Source organism: Callorhinchus milii, unplaced genomic scaffold, assembly GCF_018977255.1.
Source record: "Callorhinchus milii isolate IMCB2004 unplaced genomic scaffold, IMCB_Cmil_1.0 Scaffold4, whole genome shotgun sequence".
In the NCBI taxonomy this organism is placed as follows: domain Eukaryota; kingdom Metazoa; phylum Chordata; class Chondrichthyes; order Chimaeriformes; family Callorhinchidae; genus Callorhinchus; species Callorhinchus milii.
The window spans coordinates 71,667,941-71,692,390 of record NW_024704745.1 but is presented as its reverse complement, the minus strand read 5'-3'; the positions used below and the strand labels follow the sequence as shown (position 1 = coordinate 71,692,390).

General features: G+C 40.8%; 1 non-coding gene across 1 annotated transcript; it reads right to left on the bottom strand.

Annotated features, from left to right (window-relative positions):
- Positions 1 to 7,827: 7,827 nt before the first annotated feature.
- On the bottom strand, positions 7,828 to 7,899 carry trnae-cuc. The gene has a single exon. It is a non-coding gene; the product is annotated as a tRNA-Glu (tRNA).
- Positions 7,900 to 24,450: the final 16,551 nt, after the last annotated feature.

Below are 24,450 nucleotides of genomic sequence, written 5' to 3'. Positions count from 1 at the left end.
CTGAAGGATAGGGAGCCAATGGAGTCGGGCGAGAGTGGGGGAGATGGGGTCACGGAGTTTGGTGTGGGAGAGGACACGGGCTACAGAGTGCTGGATTATCTGCAGCCTGTGGAGGGAGGAGTTGGGAAGGCCGACAAGCAGGGCGTTTGCATAGTCAAGCCTGGAGGTGATGAAGGCATGAACAAGAGTTTCAGGCCTGAGGGGTGAGGTAGTGGAGGAGTCGGGCGATGTTATGGAGGTGAGGGAAGGCAGAGCGGGTCATGGCTTGAATGTGGGGAAAGACAGTTGAGGATCGAACAAGACACCTAGGTTTCTGACTGGCTTGGTGAGTTGAAGTGAGCAACCATGAAGGTAGATGTGCAGAGGCGCTGGCGCAAGCCAATCAGGAGGGCCTCAATCTTGTTCACATTCAACTGTAGGAAATTTGCCGTCATCCAGGACTTGATGTCCGACAGACAGTCTGTCAGGACAGCAGTGGTCCTGGAGTTGAGGGTGGAGGCAGGAAGATAGAGTTGGGTGTCATCCGCATACATGTGGAAGTTGACCCCATGACTGTGGATGATGTCACCAAGGCAGAGCATGTAGATATTAAAGAGGAGAGGGCCAAGGACAGAGCCCTGGGGGACACCAGACATGACAGTGCAGGGGCTGAAGGAGAAACCGTTAGAGTCAACAAAGTGGAGACGGTGAGAGAGATAGGAATGGAACCAGGCAAGGGCAGGTCCGTGAAGATTGAGTAAAGCGGAGAGGCGGTGTATGAGGATGGAGTGGTCGACAACGTCGAAGGCGGCAGAGAGGTCGAGGAGCACAAGGAGGCAGAGGGAACCCTGATCACAGATGTTCAGAATGTCATTAGTGACTGTGACCAGGGCTGTTTCCGTGCTGTGGGCAGCGCGGAAGCTGGATTTGAGGGGTTCAAAGAGGGAATGGCGAGAGAGAAAGGAGCGGAGCTGGGACACGACGACTCGTTCCAGGACCTTGGAGAGGAATGGGAGGTCAGAGATGGAGAGGAGGGATGGATCCAGGGAAGGTTTTTTTCAAGATGTGGGTGATGACAGCTGTTTTTAGGGGGATGGGAACTGAACCGGTGGACAAGGAGAGGTTGATGACATCGGACAGGAGAGGGGCCAGAAGATGGAGCTGGGAGATGAGGAGAGCGGTGGGGATGGGATCAAGGGAGCAGGTGGTGGGTTTGTCAGGCAGACAGGAGCATGGTTTAACATCTCATCCAAAGGTCAGCATATCCAACATTACAGTGATGCCCCAGTACTGCATTGAAATATCAGCCTAGACTGTATTGGGCTTTAACCCACAACTTTATACATAGATTTACAAAGAATCTATCCTCATTTTGCTTTTGATGTGTTTTATCTATACCTCCAGACACATATGTTGTATGTGTGTGTCAGAGATTATGTTAAAAGCTCCCTTGAGTTGGGAGACGCCAGTGTGTGTGTGTCTGGCTCCAGGTATTTATGCGTGGAAAAAAGGTCACTCAGCCCAAACAGCCTAAGCTGGTGTTTATACGCCACGCAAGTCTTCAACCATTCCTTTACACCATACCCTTCTCTTCTCTTCCCTTCATGTGAATCTCTAGCTTTCTCTGGAATGGCTGAATGGCTGACTGCATGCCCCGACATCAACCTCTTGGAACAGCAGCACGAGGTTTGGAGGGGTTAAACCAGAATTGCCACCAATCACTCCCTGCTGAAGCTTGCATTTGATATAGCGCATTTCACGTCTTCTAGATGTCTCAAAGCGCTTCACAGAATAGACTGTAAAGTGAATTGACTGTATATTTGTGGGCAAAACATGGCAGCCAATTCAATTATCTCTTCCTCTACCAAAGCTTCCTCAGTCACTGTGGAAATGAAGATTAATAATAATAATGATAATAATAATCCTTGCATTTGATATAGCGCTTTTCACGTCGGGAGGACGTCCCAAAGCGCTTCACAGAACACACTGTAAAGTGAATTGACTGTATATTTGTGGGCGAACGCAGCAGCCAATTGCGCACAGCAATGTCCCACAAACAGTAGTAGATTGAAAATGACCAATTTTTTTTTGTTTTTTTTGAGGGATTATTATCAGGCGTGTGGAGTAAGGAAACTTGCCCAAGGTTTCACCCTGCCGGGAATCGAATCCAGGTCTCTCTTGTGCAAAGTGAGTGTTCTAACCACTGAGCTACAGGATCCTAGTTCCAGGCAAGACTCGGCTTGTGTGCAATGACCCATTTGATTGAAATAAACTACCATCACTCACTGTCAAGGCACGCACACAAATAATGATTCTCCTTGCAAGTTACTGAAGAGTGACTGCACTTGTACAACTGGACCCCATTACAAGGGGAGTAAAGGGATTAAATGTCTTGAGGTGATTAAAAAAGATCCCCTGGAGGAAAGAAAGCAATGTTCTTCCAGTCCACTAGATGGCAAAGTCAGTAGTTTCTGCAAACATGGTCGAGGTCAAATTGTGTTAACAGGTACCACTCTGCTTGGTGCACAAACATGTGCACATGTGGTGGAAAATGCAATCTTTCCCAACAGATTCAATGTGATAATGATCTTCCTCACAGTGATACTTTAACCGAGTATTAGTAATAAGATGTGTTATCGGATCTGTCTATGACTTGGCTGCGTTTCACATCTGATATCAGATGGGTGTAATGCTGGTATCCTACATTCTGATACTTGGTGCTTTCTGGAACCTGGTTCTCTACTTTCTCATTTTTATCTACCTCCATTCTCGGATTTCCTCACCTGATTCATCATCTGAACTATTTTCTCCTCGAGGTTAATAATTCTCCAACGAAGAATTATAAAATGCAACATGGCCTGCGATTGAAGGGGGATAATTTCCAAACAAATCTGCGAAAAGACTATTTCAGTGAGTAGTAAATGTATGAAACAAGCTACCTAGGAGTCAGTGAAAGCAGAAATGTTGATTCTTTCAAAAGCAAATTGGATAGATTTCTTTCAGGAACTAATATCTTGGGATACAGTATATCATTTGGGAGATGACATGTGCATGTGACTGCCAGGACAGAGGAAGGAGAACTGGATGGACCTTGGTCTTCTTTCATCCAGCAAATTCTTATGTTCTTATTTTCTAAAAGTCCTATAAACCTTACATTTGATATAGGCCGTGAAGGTATCTCAAAGTGCTACAATCCTATAAAGTGCAGTGACTATGTATTTGCAGTGGCAAATCTTCTGGTGGTATCTTCACTTTCTCTTCCAAGGGTAATGGACAGTTTTCCAGATATCTAACCTTTCTGTGATGTTTCAAGTCCCACATTTCACAGCTGGTCTGGATTGATCCTCATGCTGACTTTGTGTGGCTGTTGTGTTACAATGAACCATGCAGTAGAAAGGACTTGTTGATTTCCAGCCAACATTTTTGGAATTCTGGAACATCAGGCACATTTCACAATTCTGCTGTTATTACTCAATGTAAACCATTGATCACATTTGGTGCATTGTCCTGTGTCAAGGAAGGCAAGCTTAAAGGACTGAGGTCGGATTGGATTGGTGTATGTGTTTATAACTGTGGAAAGTCTGCAATAATCTTGTGAAGACTGTGAAGCTGTTTTGTCACACTGTTGAGTTTTTCTGTCTGCCAGGTGTAAATGGGTTACATTCCTTACAATCTATTGGAACATTGCATATCCACATGCCAACGACAACAACAACAACTTGGATTTATTTAGTGCCTTTCAAATGCAACAAATGCAACCAACTGAGCTAAGATGACACTTACAAAGACACTTCAAACCATTTCTGGTATTATAGTAATAATAATAAAGATAATAATCTTTAAATTTTGTATTGTGCCTTTCACATCAAGGAGGATGTCTCAAAATGCTTCACAGATTACACAGTAAAGTGGTTTGACTGTGTGTTTTGGAGTTGAATGCAGCAGCCATTTTGCACACCAAAATATTCCACAAGCAGCCGTGAAGTAAATGCCCAGTGTAATTTGTGGGATCATTGGCCAGGACACTGGGAGAAACTCCATGGTGTTACACACAGGCAAGTAACATTTATCCACAAATAATCCTCTTTGAACCTATTGACATGCTGTGCTGGTGGTAGTAAAGGATGGCAAATGGCAGCAGAAACTAGCTACAGACTAAAATGTATAAAAATTGTATGGTTGAATTGTTGGGAACTAAATCAAGTTTGTCTGTCCCAGAGAAACATCAGGTGGTCAGAATCATTATTTTCATAAATATTCCAAAGAACCTCGATGCATACGAGTGCAGAGGACTGCAAGTAAAAATACAACACAATGGAAAACAAAAATTGAATGCCCCAAAAATCCATAGGGTGTGCAGGTACTCTCGTGAAAGATGGTTCATCTTTTCCATTTCATGAGCAAACAATTGCTGTCACTTACTGACAACTAAATGAAATCATAAACCTACGTTCACATTTGCCATGACATGTCTGCCAGAAATATTTCATAATTTTGTTCACCTGCAAAATACAGTCATTACATTTTACAGTATATTTCATGAAGTGCTTTGAGATGTTCTCCTGACATGAAAGTCACTATACCAAATGCAAGTTATTATTATAAATTCTTTAAAATCTTCGAATATATTCCCATAGATGAAAATTTGCAATTAAATAAAAATATATGTTTCAGCCCTTTATCGGCATTGATGTTAAACATAATTGAATGTGTATTCACATAGCCGGGTGATGTTGCAGAAGTGGGGGAAAGCAGAATGGGTCATGGCGTAGATGTGAAGTAGAAAGGATAGTTGAGGGTCAAACAAGATGCCAAGGTTCCGGACTGGCTTAGCAAGGCAGAGTGTGCAACCATGGATGGTGATGCTGTTAGCGCCTGAGGTGAGGAGGCACTGACGGGAGCCAATCAAGAGAGCGTCGGTCTTGTTGACTAACTGAGGAAAATTAGCTCTCATCCAGGACTTGATGTTTGACGGACATTCTGTCAGGACAGCAGTGGTCTTGGAGTTGAGGGTGGAAGCAGAGAGGTAGAGTTGGGTGTCATCCGCACACGTGTGCAAGTTGACCCCATGTCTGCGGATGATGTCACCAAGAGGGAGCATATAGATATTGAAGAGGAGGGCACCAATGACAGAGCCATCAGGAACGCCGCATGAGACGGTGCAGGGTCTAGAGGAGAAACCGTTTGTGGAGATGAAGTGGATATGGTGTGAGAGGTACGAGCTGAACCAATCAAGGACAGAGCCGTGAAGGTTGAGGTGAGAGGAGAGGCGGTGGATGAGGATAGAGTGGTCGACTGTGTCGAAGGCAGCAGAGAGGTCAAGGAGGACGAGGAGGCAGAGGGAGCCCTGGTCGCAGATGGACAGAATGTGATTTGTCACTTTGACCAGAGCTGTTTCTGTGCTGTGGGCGGCACGTAAACCCGATTGGGAGGGTTCGTGAAGGGAGTCGTGGGAGAGGAAGGAGTGAAGCTGAGAAGCAACAACTCATTCCAGGACCTTGGAGAGGAAAGAAAGGTTGGAGATGGGGAGTAGAGATGTGTCCAGAGAGGGATTTTCAAGCATAGGAGTGATGATGGCAGTTTTTAATTGGGTGGGAATAGTACTGGAGGACAGGGAGAGGTTTATGATGTCAGTCAGTAGTGGGGCAAAGAGGTGGAGCTGGGCAGTAAGGAGGGGCGATAGGGATGGGCCGCAGGAACAGGTGGTCGATTTCATACGGGTTATGGTGGAGATGAGAGAGGAGGGGGAGACAGGTTTGAATGTGTGGAGGGAGGGATGGGTAGAGGCCAGGGCAGGAGGGGGTGATGGGGAATGGTAATAATAATAATCCTTGATTTGATATAGCGCTTTTCACGTCTTCTAGCCATCTCAAAGAGCTTCACAGAATAGATTGTAAAGTGAATTGACTGTATATTTGTGGGCGAAATGTGGCAGCCAATTGCGCACAGCAGTGTCCCACAAACAGTCATGGATTGAAATGACCAATTTATTATTGTTCTTTTTTTGAGGGATTACTATCAGGCGTGTGGATAGTGTGGAAACTTGCCCAAGGTTTCACCCTGCCGGTAATCAAACCTGGGTCTCTTGCTTGCAAAGCGAGTGTTCTAACCACTGAGCTACAGGACTCCACGAGCAGATAGATTGGCAGAGGCAGCTGAGTGGAGCAAGGGAATCGAGAGTAGATAATAGTAATATGGTTCACTACAAATTATTTGCATACTTGTAATTGATGTCCATAAATAAATAATCCTTGGATTTGATATAGCATCTTTCATGTCTGTTTCATGTCTCAAAGCTCTTCACAGGAATTTTACTCTAAATGACTGTATTTTGAATAAATGCGGCAGCAAATTTGCACACCAACATTCCACAACAATTCCACAAACAGCCATGACGTGAATGCTGAATTTTATTTGAGGGTTTGATGGTCAGGACACTTGGAGAAACACCCTCTCTTTTCAGGTAATCCCATGGGATCTTTAACGTCCACATAAACATCTCATCTGAAGGTGTTGTGCTGCTTTCAGTAAAGTGCAACTTCAATAACAAGCAGCATACCTGTCAGTATCTTAAGGTGCATGAAAAGTAAACAAATGTTTATTTATTGACATTGCCTCGTTCAGCTTGATGCAATGTGAAGCCTGTTGAAACAAGTCTAATTACGTGCCTTGATGAGTTTTACACCAGCATCGCACGTACCTCAACTGCACGATCATCACATTGGATCCAGGTGTAACCTCATCCCCTCCTTAATCTATGCCTATTTGTGGGACACTGTGCTGGATTGGTGCAATTGGCTGCCGCGTTTCGCCCACAAAACATAAAGTCAATTCTCTTTACAGTATATTCTGTAAAGCGCTTTGAGAAGTCTAGAAGACATGATAAGGAGCGACATCAATTGCAAGGATTATTATTTATTATTATAAAATGGTTGGGTCCTAACCCACTTGAAACTGCCATTATTGAATTTGCCTGCCGCAGGACATGTGGAACATTTGAGTCCTATTTCCCAGGATACCAAACTTATCTTTGTTTGTTGTTGTTGAGCTGGTGTCCTGAGACCTGGCATGCAAATGCACCTTTTGTGCCTCAAGCTGTGCTGAATGATTGGGCTGAGATGGGGGAAATTCATTAGCTACAGAGTGACCAAAAAGTTGTGATAACTACCCTATTATCTAAAAAAAAATCATAATTTCTTTAAGACTTATTAGAGATTGTAATGGTATCACAACTTGTTGGTCACCCTGTATGTCTTACCTCCGGTGTCTTATATATGTTGTGGACAAGCGTCCTATGTCCAGACCTCAACCACCTTTCTTGGTAACCTGTTCAAGTCATCACAATTTTGTGGTAGCTGTCCCGAAATTGCCCTTTGTACACATGCGTCCTCTGTAGCATGCTTGTGTTAATATGCTATGTTGGTTTCTATCTTGATTCAAACTAAAGTATTGATCTGGGTCCAGCCATATCCAGAGACATGAGTTTGTGAAGGAGTCTCTCATGAGGTAGATTTAGTCAATTTTGACTATTTTGACCTCAAAGTGGATGGTCAAATAGGACCTATCCTTTCTGAACCCATGCCGGCTACCATTTATTAAAATAATAATAATTATAATATTAATAATAATCCTTACATTTGATATAGTGCTTTTCACATCTTCTAGACGTCTCAAAGCGCTGCACAGAATACACTATAAAGTGAATTGACTGTATATTTGTGGGCAAAACACGGCAGGCAATTGCACACAGCAGTGTTCCACAAACAGTCGTGGATTGAAATGACCAATTTTTTTTGTTGTTGAAGGATTATTATTAGGCGTGTGGAGTTAGGAAACTTGCCCAAGGTTTTGCCCTGCCAGGAATTGAACCCAGGTCTCTCGCTTGAGAGGCGAGTGCTCTAACCACTGAGCTACAGGACTCCACATTTATTAGATTATTCCTGCGCTCCGAGACAACATCCTACAGGAAGGACATTATATAAATGCAAGTTGTTAATTTACTTTTATACAACTAATCTTCCATTTTCTTTCTGGTAATCTTTTTCATTATTTTTCCAGTTATTGAGGTCAGGCTAATGGGTGTGTTGTTATCGATCTGTCACCTTTGTTGAATATGGGAAAAATGTTTCTTTGAAATGGATTTGTTGATAAACATTATTGCTGAAAGTTTTGAAGGTTTACAGTGAGATTTTGGATGAGGATTCACTGAAGTCTTAGCATGTTCAGTCCATTTGAGCAGAAATGAAAGTACCTGTTTGCTTAGCAGGATAGTCCCTTCTTACATCAATGTTAACTCTGTGAAATGTGTTGCCAGATCTGAAATGCACAATTTATTTAATTGTATATGACAAAAATTGTGAAAACTCTTATCGATCGTGATTCTGAAAATAACATTTGTGTGGTTGACCTGCTGAATCGTTCCCATCAGTAAAACGAGCTCCCTTCTATCCTTTTGATGATTTTATTTAATCCGCTGCCAATTCAGATACTAGAAAAATAGTTTAGCAGAAACTTTGGCAGAATAAGATATCGTTGCAGCCACATGTCAGCAGACCAGAGGGGATGAGAGGAGGTAGAATAGAGCTAGCAGTTCATAATGCGAAAAGCAGTGCAGTGCTTAATCTTCATTCAAAGAACTCCAGCACTGGAATCTGCAAATTATTAGCAGAACATTAATCACATTGCAGGAAATCATCAAATCTGACCTGGAGTCCTGACATATAGCACACTGTAAGTAATACTAATCTTTTTTTTGACATAGCATCTTTCATGTCAGGAGGACATCTCAAAGTGTTTCAGAGGATATACTGTAAAGTGGAGTTACTGTGTATTTTGGTAGGCGAATGCAGCAGCCAATTCGTGTTCAGCATTGTCCCACAAACAGCGATGAAATGAATGATCAATGTTATTTGGGGAATTGTTGACACTGGGAGAAACTCCATTCTTTTTTCAAGTAAAAATAATGCTTTCATTTGATATAGCGCCTTATCACATCGTTGGGATGTCTCAAAGTGCTTCAAAGGATATACTGTAAAGTGGATGGACTGTGTATTTTGTTGGTGAAACACGACACACAGAAATGTCCCACAAACAGCCATGGAGTAAATGACTAATTTTAGAAAGTTAATGTCTAGACACTGCAGACTGAGCTGGACTCAACATCCACTTGAACAGGCAGGTGGGACCTTGGTTGAATGTTAGGGATTCAAGCTCATGAAAGGGGTCTTTGGAGTGACCTCATCACTCAGCAAGATTCCGCATTGTAGTATTTGTGACAATTATAACTGATTACAAGAGTAGTGTGAGACCGTGGACTTCTATCCTCAGAGAAAATGGTTTGAATCTATCAAAACTCATTAGATATGTCAGAGAGATGCAACTTTCTCTCTCTGTTGAATGCAAGTTCAAAACCTAATAATATTGGTCTGGAAAACTCTGCCCCAGAAAGCTGTAGAGGTGACATGAACAGAGATGTTTAAAAGATAGTCAGATATCTGAGTAATAGTAAAGGGATTAAGGAGTTTTGACAAAAGAGATTAAAATTGGGATTCAAAGATATGTCATGATGTAATAAAGTGATGGAACAGACTCAGTGGGATGAATGGTTTCTTATGATCTGAGTTATATTATTAATATTCTTCTAAAATAAAGGGCCAATTATTTCAACATGCTGGTGTACTTGGATTTTCTTTTATTATGCTGTAATACTGTTACCTTTCAGCCTCTCTGTCCCCACACTCTGGAACTCCATCCCACAGTCCCTTTACCTCGCTTCCTCCCTTGCCTCCTTCAAGGCAGGTCTCAAGACCCTTCTCTTCGCTCGTGCCTTTGGTCTCCCTCCCACCTCTCTGTCTTCCCTCACCCCTACACCACCGCTCCCCTATGCTCAGGCCCCGACACCTGACTGTTCAGCGCTTTGGGGCATCCTCCCGACATGAAAGGCGCTCTATAAATGTAAGTTTGTTGTTGTTGTTGCTGTACCTCTGTGTTGTCTAAGTAATGAAGATATATGACTGAGCATCAGGTCACTGATGGAAACAAGATCATTATAGCTCAGATAGGCTTATCCATGAAAACATCAATTACAATAACAGGATGCACCAACTGTGGTTGAGTTGAAAGGGAAACTTGCTCGCAGGCTTCTTTGAATTAGGAGGTGTGCTGGAGCAGTTCATCTTTCTGCCTTCCTCTCCTTGCCTCACTGCCTAGGTTGTGGGTTCAACAAAAGACACCTTTGAGCTAAAACTCCCATCCCGGTAAGTTTGATTGTTCAAATCGTGGCTGTTTGTGGGACAGTTTGTGGGCTGTTTGCGTGCAAACTGCCTGCCCCATTCATCTACAAACACAAATCACTGTACTTTACAGTAAATCCTATGAAGTTCTTTGAGACATCTTGAGGCAATGTGATATCCAAACACACCTCTGCTTACAGACAAAGGTAAGGTCAGAGGATCAAATAATATAATAACAATAATCCTTGCATTCGATATAGCACTTTTCACGTCTTCTAGATGTCTCAAAGCGCTTTACAGAATACGCTGTAAAACCTACATTCCCGCACTCTGCAGCATTGTGACCCATGACTTTGTTTCTAATGTATTTCTTATTGCATCAGACAGATGGTTTATGCACAAGCTCACATTGGCACGCAAGGACTCGACTCAACACAGCTTGAGAGGTGGACACAAAGTACAGTTTCAGAGTTTGTCCATTGTGGCTCGTGGAACGTTCAGAACACAGTGTTCCCATATCCATCATTACATCTGAGCTTTGCAAGAGGTATTTCCTGAGCAAAGAAATGTGGTATTTTACATCCATAAATCACCTGAGTCTTTGGCCATCACCTTGCCTTGGCATCCCTTGTTGAATTTGAGCCAACATTGCAGTGAAGTTTGTAATTTCACCTCACTAAATGCCTCCTGTGAGCAACAGTTTTCATGTTTTCATTTTATTGCTCAACCTTATTTACTTAATAACACCTTTCATGTACACAGTGTTGTGTAAGACAAACAGTCGTGGATTGAAGTGACCATATTATTATATTTTTTGAAGGAATTGTTGCCACCAGAAAAAGTGATTCGCCAGGTCTCAGTGAACCCAGGTCTCTCGCTTGCGAGGCGAGTGCTCTAACCACTGAGCTACAGGACTCCACGCCTCGTGTTGCTAGTTTTTTAAAACTTGGTTTGTGTCACAGATTCACAGAAATGTCCTGTGCAGTGAAACAGAATAGCATATTCAGTGTTTCTCCTAACTTCTGTAACCCCCAATCTTTGACTGCTCAATTATCATTTGAGCTCTGCAGTACAAGATTTTACTTGCTCTGCTGTGCTGCTGTTTATTTATGTTATGTACTGCGTTCATACCTTTCATGCTGAGTTAATGAGGACCAAACAGGAATACCGCAGGCAAATTGTAAGAGGCGTTACATTTTTTAAACAAACTATCGTCAAAAGTGGAACAGTGAATTAAAATGTGCTTCAACAGAGAACTGGACAGCTTCCTGGAAGCGAAAAGGAATCAGGAAGCTAATAATAGACTTTGCATTTGATATAGCGCCTTATCATGTCATTGAGACGTCTCAAAGCGCTTCACAGAATATATTGTAAAGTGAATTGACTGTATATTTTGTAGACAAAACGTGGTAGCCAATTGTGCACAGCAGTAACCCACAAACATTTGTGGATTGAAGTGACCAATTTATTATTTTTTTAAGGAATTATTACCCCTGGAAAAGCGATACAACAATCGACTAACAATCAGGTTTCTACTCACTGCTAGGTAAACAGAAATGGGTGGAGTAAGGAAACTTGCCCAATGTTTCGCCCTGCTTGGAATCAAACTCGGGTCTCTTGTTGCGAGGCGACCGCTCTAACCACTGAGCTACAGAACTCCACAATGTGAAATAGATATGCTGAAGTAATCTTTTTGGAAGTTGGATAGGTAGTTTTGTAAATAAGATTGAGAAAGTAAACTCACAACAATGCTCATGGATCAATCGGGACATTAGAACAAGAAGACATAGGTTTAGAGTTGCAAAGACAATTATATGACAGATACCGGGAAGTATTTCTTTACCCAGAGCATAATAAAAGACTAGAACATTCCTTTTATCCCTTGTTTGGCAATTTCAAGATGCTGTCCTGCATGAAGGGCATTGTAAATTGTTGGAACAGATTGCCAGGAAGACTGATTGAAGCCAGGACACTGAACTTGTTCAATCACAGTTTGATGCTTTAATGAGATAATACAATGGGTGTTCTGGACGGATGAGATCAAATGGGCCAAAGGATCTTCTTAGATGGTGCAATAGTCTACTCCTGCCTGAGGTTTACTACTGTATGTGTGTACTGTGGTAACTGTTTTGCTCATGAATCATAGTAAGGTGGAGGAAGAAGCCTATCTGATATGTGCTGCTCTGATTACCTGACCCTGCACACTCATCTTAGCATTTGCTATTTGTGCATGCACGCAACACAGTCCAATGACATTTGTGTTTCTGACATTGGGTGTTCGTTTCTTAATGTCATCAAAGAGAATGTCAGGTGATCAGTTCCTCAGTACAAAATGAACACCCCCACCCCCCTCAAAGATTTTAACAGGTCTGGGGTGACTCTCACCCATTAAGTTGATATTGTCCAGAGCTGGGCTCAAGCACCATTCCTGCTGAGCCTCTATTTATACTATACGTTTGGTGCCAATTCACCTTTCACTTTTGTAGCAAATTGTCCTCAAACGTGCAACACAAAGCCACCATTGGTATTATTTGTGGGTTTAAGTGAAGTAAAACCCATGTGTTTTTTGTGAAAATGCAAGTCATATTTTCATTTGGCATGCTTCATATAATTATTAATAATAATAATAATCCTTGCATTTGATATAGTGCCTTATCACGTCTTCGAGATGTCTCAAAGCGCTTCATAGAATATACTGTAAAATGAATTGACTATATTTTGTGGTTGAAACGCGGCAGCCAATTGCGCTCAGCAGTGTCCCACAGTATTGGATTGAGTGACCAATTTATTATTGATAAGCTAAAAGAGCAACATAATTGAAAACTGCTTGCTGCTTTCTTCTAATTCTCTTTGTGCGTCCAATTTTCACATCTATTTGTGTATACAGAACCACCTGGAACTTCCTTTGGAGAATACAATCTGTCTCTCCCAGTCATGGTTAGAATTCAGAGTGGTTGAAGACACTGGCTTTGGCTGCTGATATTTTTCACAGCATCGAAGCCAATTTAACACTAAGATTCAAATTACAGTCCAAGTACTCTGACAGAGAATAGCATTTCAAACGTTCTTTGTAGATGATCCTGTCAGTGGCAGAATTTACTAGTCTTTTTGCAAACAGATCTAAGCTGGCAGAAAACAATGAAATGTATCTGTACAGACAGGAACAGCCACAAAGAGCTTTGAAATGCTATCTTTTCACTGAGCACTTGTTGTATATTTTAATAAAAGTTCATTTCTCAGTCTCATTAGTGTTTTCCATGCCTTGTACTGTGTATTGTAAGAAGTAGATGAGAGCTTGCATTTCCCCTTATGCAGAAACAGCGGATCATTTTGATTGTTTCGGCAGGGGAGCTATGAGCGTTCCCAGCAGTGAAGGAGAGATTATCAGTGAGTCAGTGATACTGGGCTCCTTGAGCTGCAAAGTCTTTTTTGCTGAGAGATCTATAGAGGAGAGGTAATCGAGAAAATCGAGCAAAACATTTTTGGGGGGTGTCACCCGGCTGTCTGATATATGCAGAAACCCATCACCATGCTTAAGATTATCCAAACCAAGCTCAGAATTCCATGCATCCCATCTACACATGGAAATTGCACAGATAGATTGTCGGAATGGAATGCACACTCTCTCCCAGAGGCACTCATCCTGCTTACCGGAAAGTATTAGGAGCAGGTTGGCAAGAGACAATTCTTGGGGATCCCAGAGTGTGCATTTGGGTATTGCTGGAGTCCAACCAGCTAAAACCACATAGTTTGCCATTGATATCGCTGTCTGGCAAGATTTCTCACTGCTTGTCCAGTTAGGCTTGCAGGGCTGAGTGGGATAACTCGAGTCTAGTCTGCCCTTCCATTTCCTGCCAATGAGCTAGGCTGGCTATGTTATCATCAGTAGTGCCCTGGAATTCAGGGGATCCGCCTGGCTCAGGAACCGGACTACCGAGTCTGCCATAGAGTGCTGGTTCGATTCCGACAGTCCAATGCCAAGCATGTCACCTTCAAGCAAGTTCAGCTCCAAGGAGATCCCACTTACCTCCCCCACCCAAAGAGGATAGTCACTAGTTGGTCGTTCGACATCTGACAAGAAAGGATTTGGGTACGAGGGACTTCCTGCGAGCTTTCCAGTGGGCAACACATCTCAGCATGAAATGTATGAGAGCATTGCCACTATCTTCCTGTTTGTATCTTGGGCACATGTCCCTTCTCACTGAGCGGTGGTTCCACCAGTTGGAAATGAAGAGCTGATGCAGCTGCTTGCCTCTCTGTAAACCAAACAAGGTGGATTCCAGGTGTTGGATGTACAAACAAACATTGTACACGTACAACTCGGACTCCAGTTAACACATTCCGGCATCATTCTCGCCCCAAGTCTTTCAGTTACCTCATTAGCTATCTGGCAGACATCTGCATTCAGCGTAGTGGGAGGATGAGATCAAAATAATATAATAATCCTGGATTTTGACAAAGTGTCTATCATGTTAGTTGGACATCTCAAAGCACTTCATAAGATATACCATAAAGAGAGGTTCTTTATTGGGAGGTTCTTTCTGCTTTTATGAACATTATAACTCACAAGCCAGTGAAGTAAATCCTGGAACACATGGTTCTGGATTTATCTTTGAACTATGCGAATTTCACTGAATGTGAAGTGATAGGAATATGGTAAGGTACGTAATTTGGAAGGATTAGGTGATCTGAAGGGCCTTCTTCATCCAAAACGGTCCTGTAATCTTGTGATTTACAAACACAAAGCAAATTACAAATGTGCAATAATAATAGTATTCCTTGCATTTGATAATCCTTGCATTTGATATAGCGCCTTATTAAGTCGTTGAGACGTCTCAAAGTGCTTTACAGAATATATTGTATTTTGTGGGTGAAACAAGGCCTCAATTGTGCACAGCAGTGTCTCACAAAGTCATGGATTGAGTGACCAAATTATTATTATTATTTTATTGATTTATTTTTTGGAAGGGATTATTACCCCTGGAAAGCGACCCGCCAATTAACTAACAGCTGGGTTCCTACTGACTGCTCGGTAAACAGTGCCGGGCGGAGTAAGGAAACTTGTCTAAAATTTCGTCCCGGAATATACAAACAGTAACAACAACAACTTGCATTTATATAGTGCCCTTCACGCACTTATTATTATTTATTATTAGTATTATATTATTATTCACGCAGGGTAGCGTGATGGGCCATACTGCAAGACCCTCAAATGAGTAGCTCATTGGGAATGGATTGCAGTTCCTTGAGGTGAAAATAGCTCAGAGTGCCTTACTTCACAGGCTGAACATTCAAGAACGTGTTGGTGAGTCATATCAGCGAGGAAATAAACAGGTTAGAAATTGAAGTTTAGAACATAAATGTTTCAGTGTTTTTTTTAAAATCACCTTTAAGTGGTGTAATTTTCTGGGAAATGTAAAACGTTCCTAGAAATTCAGTAATTTCATTGATGGGCAAAACATAACACACCCTTCAGCTATGATTTCTAGTACATTTTTGGAATTCAAGGCACCCTGGCTGACCTGTCTTCATTGATGCAATTTGCCTCAAAGGGTCGACTCAAAACTGATGGCTGCTACATGTGCTGTCATGATTGCTCTAGACTTTAAAGCTCCATACTGCTGTAGCAGTATCTCCTTCCCAGGGAGTGAGACCATTGTTCAGCACTTTTCATAATTTATGAATTAGCCAAATTGGGGATTTGTGTGCAAATCGGTAAACAAATCCTGCGATGCACTTTTTATTTATTGTTGATAAAGAATCGTAGTCCATGGAAATATTTTCTTTACTTCAGAAACAATTAGGAAAATGTTAATGGGATGGTCCAGAAAGTGCTCTGGTCTGGACCGCACCTTGAACAGGAAGTCTTTCTTTATTCACAGGGTAATCAGTGACTTATACAGGTTGCAGGAAAGGTAGTAGAGGCCAGGACACTGGACTCATTTAAAAAGCAGTTTGAAGCTGTGGTAAGGGTTCAGTAAGGTGGGTGTTCTGGAGGGATGAGATCAGATGGGCCAAAGGACCATCTTCATCCAGACCAATCTTGTGATCTTATCATCTTGTGATTATATCAGGATCAAATAAGATTTTAGTACAAAATTATATTCTTGCTTAAATCCTGAGCTTTGACAAGGATTTAATATAACACTCAGATGGCAGCGTATTATTGCTTCTATCTGTGGTTTATCACAAGGCTTCCTTTTAAGATTTTCTATTAAATAGTTGGCATTCACAGACTCTGCAAATAGAATACCTTCAGTCATCCGTCTTTTAAACTAAGCAAGTTCCAGCACATTTTTTTGTTAGCTTTTATTGTTCCAATGCTGTAGATCAGGGTGTGTAGCTGAAATTTGGTGGGGTTCATTGGATGAAAAGAAAAGCTGTCTGATGTTCAGAACCTTTTTGATTAACAATATAGTTGTGGCATTTGTTTGCAAGCTCTTTCAATGAAATCCAGTTCTCAGTCCAAATATCAGCCTGGCTCGGTTTGTAGCACTCTTGCCTCTGAATAAGAAAATGTTGTGTGTTTAACCATAGGTCAGGATTTCAGCTCCAAGTGTAGGCTGAGGCTCTAATGCAATGCTGGGAGAGTGCTGGATTGTTGGAGGTGGCATCCTTTGAATGAGTTGTTAAACCAAGTGTCTGCGCGTTCAGATGGATGTTGATGACCCTGGGGTATTATTCAGAAAGAGAAGGGTATGTCCCTGGATAAAATTGATCATTCTCTTCATGGCTACTTATAGTACATTGCTGTGCACAAATTGGCTTCCACTTTCTCCTACAAAATACACAGTCACTACAGTTCACAGTAAAAATCCTACAAAGTACTTTACAATATTTGATGATGTGATAAGGCCTCTTATCAAGTGCAGAGATTATTATTTTATTATAAAATAATACATTTTAAAGAATAATTTACAATATTAATAAACAAATTTGAGGTTGCAGGCAGAGAATGGAATGTGTAAGTAAATAGCAATTGCACAACAAAACCTGTTTGTATTAATTCCTCTTGTCAATCCCAGAAAAAGTACTGGAGATCTGGTTTCAGGCGTGGACAAGCTATCTGCTATTTTGCAAATGTCTGGCATCTGGAAATCGAAAGGTGTATCAGACAACTCACTATTTGTGAAAGAGTTTGAATTGTCTGAAGGTCCCTCAAACATATTCCAAAGCCCATTTTCTATTAGAAATATGCTAAAATTCCAGCACTACAGTAGGCAAGAAGATTGCCCAGCACTCAAAATCATAAAAGGAGGAAATCAGTCCCAGCCATTGAGTCCAATTTTCAACTGCAATGTAACAGGGTGAAAGGAATATTGAGTAATGTTCTCGTGTTGATGATGGCTCAACCCTCTCCTGAAGCTCACTTGACTGGCTTCAGCAGTTGGAGATTAATTTTGCTGGTAAATCTTTTTTTCTCTGAATTGAGCTTGAAGCTTATGGTCTGCTCAGTTTTGTTTCACCTCCCCTATAATAATAATCATTGCATTTGATATATTGTCTTATCACATCATCGAGACGTCTCAAAGCGCTTTGTAGAATATAGTGTAAAATTAATTGGCCATATTTTCTGGGCGAAACATGACAGTCAATTGTGAACAGAACTGTGACACAAACAGTCATGGATTGAATGACCAATTTTTTTAAGGGATTATTATTCCTTCAAAACGATCCAGCAATCAACTAACAACCGAGTTCCTGATTACTACTAGTTAAACAGAAGTGTGTGGAGTAAGGAAACTTGCCCAAGGTTTCGCCCTTGGGAGAGAGCCAGATGGCCAATCCCAGGAGAGCTGTGTAGGTGTATATAATGTGGGAGGTGAAATGAGGTTGGGTGGGTGGAGGGGTCTTTGGCCCTCTCACCTGTCTCTCCTGTTGCTCACTCCATCCTGTCTATGTATCTATGTTGTTTACAATCAAGATTCTGTTCCCCCAACATGAACAATGCTCCTTAAAAATACTTAACACCTGAAAAATAAAAAAAGTGCTAAGTTTAAACTAAGGAGTTTCTAACACTTTTAGTTAAAGACAGTAAGAAGGTTATCACGGGGTTGGTTAGTATCAGGAGTCTGATCTCTGGTATTTCTTAATAGGAATTGTTAATAAAAAAAATTCCTGTCATCCTGATATGCTTTGGGTTCTAATGGAAGCCGACCTAATTTGGGTGACAAGGATTCCCTATTAAGGAACTTGTTATTAATTCCTTTTTAATTCTCCTGTTGAGAAATACCACAGGTTAGATGCTTGTATGTGTGGTAACACATCTCTGGTTTTAGAACATGTGCGAATGAATCACTGCGATGTAACATATTGGTATTAAAATCCACACGCTCTTCAACATCTCTTAATCTGATTTCCTTGTGAGGTGCCCTCCAGTCTACTTGTCAAGTGTTTTGAGAGGCTCTTTTGCATGAAAGGTGCTATATGTATGCTAGCTATTGCTGTTGTTCTTGTTAGAAATTGTTGCTACGTACAAATAAATTGGTTCCATGTTCTCCTCTCCCCTCTTCCCCTTGCTTGGTGTCTAGCCAATCCTTTATAATCTTTGTAAAGTGCTCCAAGAAGTTATCCGATGTGAAAGGCGCAACATAAATGCAAGTTGTTGTTGTTGAATAGAAAAGTGGCACAGGCTTGATAAGATGCACAGCCTATTCCTATGTTACTATTGAATAAATTAGTGAGAAATGGCAGTATGGTTTCTTATTTATAAACTAACCTTTTATTTGATTGTTAATAAGATATTAATGGATCTTCAATAATTATATGGAACATTACAACATGGAAATAGGCCATTTGGCTTAACTAATCTGTGCTGGTGTTAACATTCCACGCAAGCCTCCACTCCTCCTCATCCCCTCTCCCATACCATACTATTCCCTATTGTTGGGAATACCTGAACAATAAAACTGAAATAAAAATTGGTCATTCACTTCATAGTTGTTTGCGGGTCATTGATGTTTGCAAATTGGTTAGAAATACACAGTCACTGTACTTCACAGTAAAATATTGTGAAGATGTCTCAGTAAGATGCTACATTAAATGCAAGGATTAGAATTATATTAAATTATCAGGTTTTGGTCAGCCGGGTGTCTGACACATGCAGAAACCATAGCTTCCGGCAGTGAGTTTCACATTCTCACCGCCTCAAGAAAACTCCCTTTTAGATAATAATAATCTTGCATTTGTTATAGTGCTCCGAGATGCTATTCTGCGTGAAGGGCACAATATAAATGCAACTTGTTATTGTAGATCTCCACTAGCTATTATATATGATCTCTTGTTTCAAACTCACCAACAGGTGGAACAGCCTATTAGTGTCCATCTTATCGAATCAAATAAATGCAACAAAAACTATTAAATAACATCTGATATGACTGGTTTATTGGTAATATTAATACTTGTTGGTAATATTATATTGTTAGGAGGTATATCCTATAAAAATGGTATGAAATAGTTTTTTCTGAGTACAGACCATACATTGTTTTGCTATTTTTTACATGTACTGTCAAATTCCTTATAATACACACTTAAGTGTTTGTGGCATTCCTGAATCAAAATGTGGTTTCCTGTAATAAGATAACATATTTGTTCCCAAACTCTAATCACGTAAGAATTTGGCTGATGTTCAAGTTCCGTAAACAAATCACTTATGCTGTGTTTATGCTCCTTGAAGGATGGCAATTAACTATAATCCACTAGCAGCCCTCCAGTAATAATAAAACAATCCTTGCATTTGGTATGATACCTTTCAAGTCACAAGGGTTTCAGAGGATATAATAATAATAATCCTTGCATTATAGCGCCATATCACATCTTTGAGAAGTCTCAAAGCGTTTCACAGAATACATTGTACATTTTGTGGGCGAAACGCGGCAGCCAATTGCCACAGCAGTGTCCCACAAACAGTCATGAGTGACCAAATTATTATTATTATTTATTTATTTTAAAGGGATTATTACCTCTGAAAAAGCGATTCACCAATCAGTTAACAACCCGGTTCCTACTTACTGGTAAACAGAAGCATGTCGAGGAAAGAAACTTGTCTAAAGTTTTGCCCTGCCAGGGAATCAAACCAAGGTCCTCTTGCTTGCGAGGTGAGTGCTCTAACCAATATCAGCCCAGACTGATTTCCCCAGAAGGGGAGTAAAAAGTGTTCCTGTGCGTAAGATTGCTGACTCTGGAGAGAAGCAGGTGAGGATGCTGCTCTCCCTTACTTACTGTAGGACATACATCTGGTTGGTATTGATTTGTTGGCATCACCGGCACAGACTAGTTTGGCTGGAGCCCAATTTCCATGCCATATCACTCTATATAACTCTATGTAAGGTTAATGAAGTTGATTTGTCCATTGACCACCTATGGCTGGTATTGACCACTTTTTCCCCAATATGCAATTGGGCTTTAGATTTTGAATGATATAAAAAACACGTTCTATTGTTCTTAGTTCAGTTATCTCCAGATAAAAGCTGATCAAATTCAAAGATAGCACTCCAAGGCACCAAACTGCTGCTTTCCATTCACTCATATTTTACACAAAGGTTGATCCAAGTTTTCATTATGAAACAGCCCTGATTCAAAGGAACCTGTTTCCCAATTATTGTGTCAGGTTTTTAATGTGTGGTAATACTGCCAAAGTTCAGCAGAATATTTTTCATATCTAATCTTTCTTTAAAAAAGATGTATTTGCTAAGAGGTTTCTGTTGTGTTTGTTGAGATTAAATCAAGGGGTGAATGATTACATGGGCTGCGATGCAATTGAGCTGTTTTGTTCCCAGTTAACAATGTTGGTCCCATTGTAGGAATTATGGCCAACAAGTTACCTGTTCATCAGGATTTCAATGCAGTAAATGTTTGGAATGATTATACAGATATACAACAACATTTACTTTGGTCAGCCAGATGTCTGATACATATGGAAACCCATCGCCATGATTAAGAGTATCCAAACTAGATACACTTCCTTTGTTTGGAATGGAATGTGAATGTTCTCCCTAAAGAATGTACCTTGCTAACCTAATTTTGAAAGTTTTAGTTACAGATTGACAAGAGACAAGTTTTGGGAATCCAAGAGTGTGTGTTGGGGTACTGTTGGTCTTTGACCTGTTATCTTCATAGCCCTCCACGGCCTCGCTCCTCCCTTCCTCTGTGACCTCCTAAACCCCAACCAACCTGTTGACTCCCTCCAGTCAGTGGACTCCAGCCTGCATCATATCCCCCGCCTTGCCTGCCCCACCATTGGTGAGTGGGCCTTTAGCCTCTCTGCCCCCACCCTCCGGAACTCCATCCTACAGTCCCTCTGCCTCATGCCCTCCCTTGCCTCCATCAAGACCCGTCTCAAGGCTCTCCTCTTCGACCATACCTTCGGTCACCCTCTTACCCTTACCCTCCCCGCCCTCTACCCCTCTTGAATCCAACCACCAGCTCGGGTGATGATCCTTGAATGTCCAGCGCCTCGGGACATCCTCCTGATGTGAAAGGCATTATAGAAATATAATTTGTTGTTGTTGTTTGACATTGTGAACACTGTCTGGCAAGCTTCCCAACTTACCCATTAGAGTGCTTAACTTGCTCAATGCCCCTGACTTTGGGGGAGAAAGAGCCAACTGTTTCCACTCATGAAGCCATGGTCTCCCGTGGTATCACCTTAATGACTGTACAGAATTTTGCAAAATTTTTCAATTCATTTTTTTGATTTTGAAGCTCTTCCCAACATGCATGGTTTTGAAAAGATGAAAGCACATTCTCTCCTTTCACTAATCAGGATATTTTTCTGCATTGATCCAACAGTATTTCAAATGACATTTGCATGTTTCAAATACATAACATTTTTGGTCCATCGACAACTATGTTTATCAATTTTTACCACTTTCTCCAAATGACTATTATTACTTTGGGGGAATCTGATGTGTAGTCCATGACATGTCAGCTGTGAACACCTGGAGAATTCTAACTAAGTACAAAGTCCATTGTACAACCGATATATAGACTGCAATAGAAATTGGATTACAGTTTAAAATGACAAGTATGTTCTGATAACCCTCATCCCTCTCGTACAATAATCATTTACTCAGGAGATTAACTGGGGATCTGTTGCTAGAAATTGTTCCAACTGGACGAATCGGAGTTGAGTTCATTAACTTCTATCTCATTGGTCAAGGAGGAGGGGAAGAGAAGGTTGTAAAGCCTCCCCCCACCACATACACACACACAGTGCTAAAGTGTTAATATATACAAAGAGTGTTAAAAAATCTAACACAGGGAAATCTGGTACAATAACTGAGAAATGCACCAGGTGCACAGGTGAAAACCGAGGAAGCTCATTGCATACATAGTCAAGCAGAGGGCAATCATCACCAATGTTCTTGCAGATCAAAGTAGGTCTAATTCCACAATTGTCAGCCTCAATGCTGACACCAAAGTCTGCTTGACGATGTGTGCAATGAGCTTCCTCAATTTTTAGCTGAGCACTTGGTCTGTTTCTCAGTTATTATATCAGGCTTGCCTGTGTTAGAACTGACATTCATACAACGGTATATGCAGAGGGCATGCAATCATTATCCCTGCCTGCACTATTATAAAAATAATAATAATTCTTACATTTGATGCAGAGTAAGTGAACAGCGCTGGAAATGCACGTGGATTATTTTTGTGTTCTGTTGTTGCAGTTTTAGCATAATACCTAATAATTATTTTCAGTCAAATGTTTAGAGAATAGAAAATCCTGACTTCTATATAGAATTGTACTGTTCTTGTCCATTCACTATATATGCCAAAGGATAAAATGTCTGAAAATTAAGATCATACAATATATGTAAATGGTGTAGCATGGTTTATTTTTGGTGGAAATTTGGTGGGAAAAGATAGGATGGGGAATCAGGAACCTGGTGATGTTGTAATGTGAGGAATTCTCTAATCTCAGAGAACTGCAGCAAATCAGTCATCTATCTGCATACAGATTGATTCTTCATGACCAATGCTTGAATGAAGGCCAGAAATGAAGGCCAAAAAATACACTCATCATCTATTATAGATGCATCTCTAGAAAGTGACTAGGGCATGACTAAGATTAGTGATTAGGTTTTGTAACTTTTTTTTATAAAACAAAATTGCTGGTACAGCAGTTATTACCCTGGATGATTATTTAATTACTCATTCTGAGAAAAATCCATTTATGCCTTTCTGTAGTGAACTTATATTAAAAAAATTCAGTGTAAAATTATCATGTTTAAACGTCTCCAAACACTATACGGAATTTTTGTAGAGTGTAGTGACTGTGTATTTATCTTGGTGAATGCAGCAGTCAATTTGCACATAGTTTTATTTTACAAACAGGCATGAAGTGAATGATCAATATTTTAATTGGGATATTGTTGGCCAGGACATTAGGAGAAACTGCCTTCATTTTTTAAATAGAGCAATGAAATCTCTAACTTGCACCTAAACAGACAGGCAGGACCTTGTCTTAGTCTTTAATCCAAAGTATGGTCCTCTAAAAATGTAGCACTACTCCCAGCATTGCATTGGAAAATAACGTAAAACTATAACTACATTTTCAAAATATTTGTACTTTTAACAAAGAAATCTGCCAGGATTCATGCAAGAGAAGAATTCTTGTGGGTGTTGAGACATTGTGAATTATTGAGATGAAAGTTGTGATGTGTGATGTGTTAACCATTGTTATCGGTGATAATTATCATGTTGTCTAAAAACTGTTGAGACAGTTGATAACTAAAGTGTGTCTATGATCCCACTCCCTCCAACTCTGTCATTATCATATACCCTCAGTCTCCTGTGGTGGACATTGCACTTTCAGACATTGGAGTAAAGGTATAGAAACTTAACTACAAAAAAAAGTTAAAACAGTTGAGTTTGACATTGTTAATAATATATAATAGTCCCTGCATTTGCTATTGTACCTTACCATATCACTGAGACATCCCAAAGAGCGTCACAGGTTTTGACTTGAAAGTATAGTGACTGTATTTGTAGGCCGCCAATTCATGCACAGCAATGTCCTGCAAACAGTCATAAGATGAGTGACCAATTTTAATTAAGGGATCATTGGCCAGCATACTGGGAGAATATCCCTTCTCTTTCTCCTTTCGAGTAGGATCTTTAATGTCTACCTGTTATTGATCGAAAAACAGCATCTTCAACAATGAAACATACCCCCAGCACTGCATTGAATTGTGAGCCTAGACTTTGTGTTGCCTTTTGTGGGGGAAGGAAATCGGCT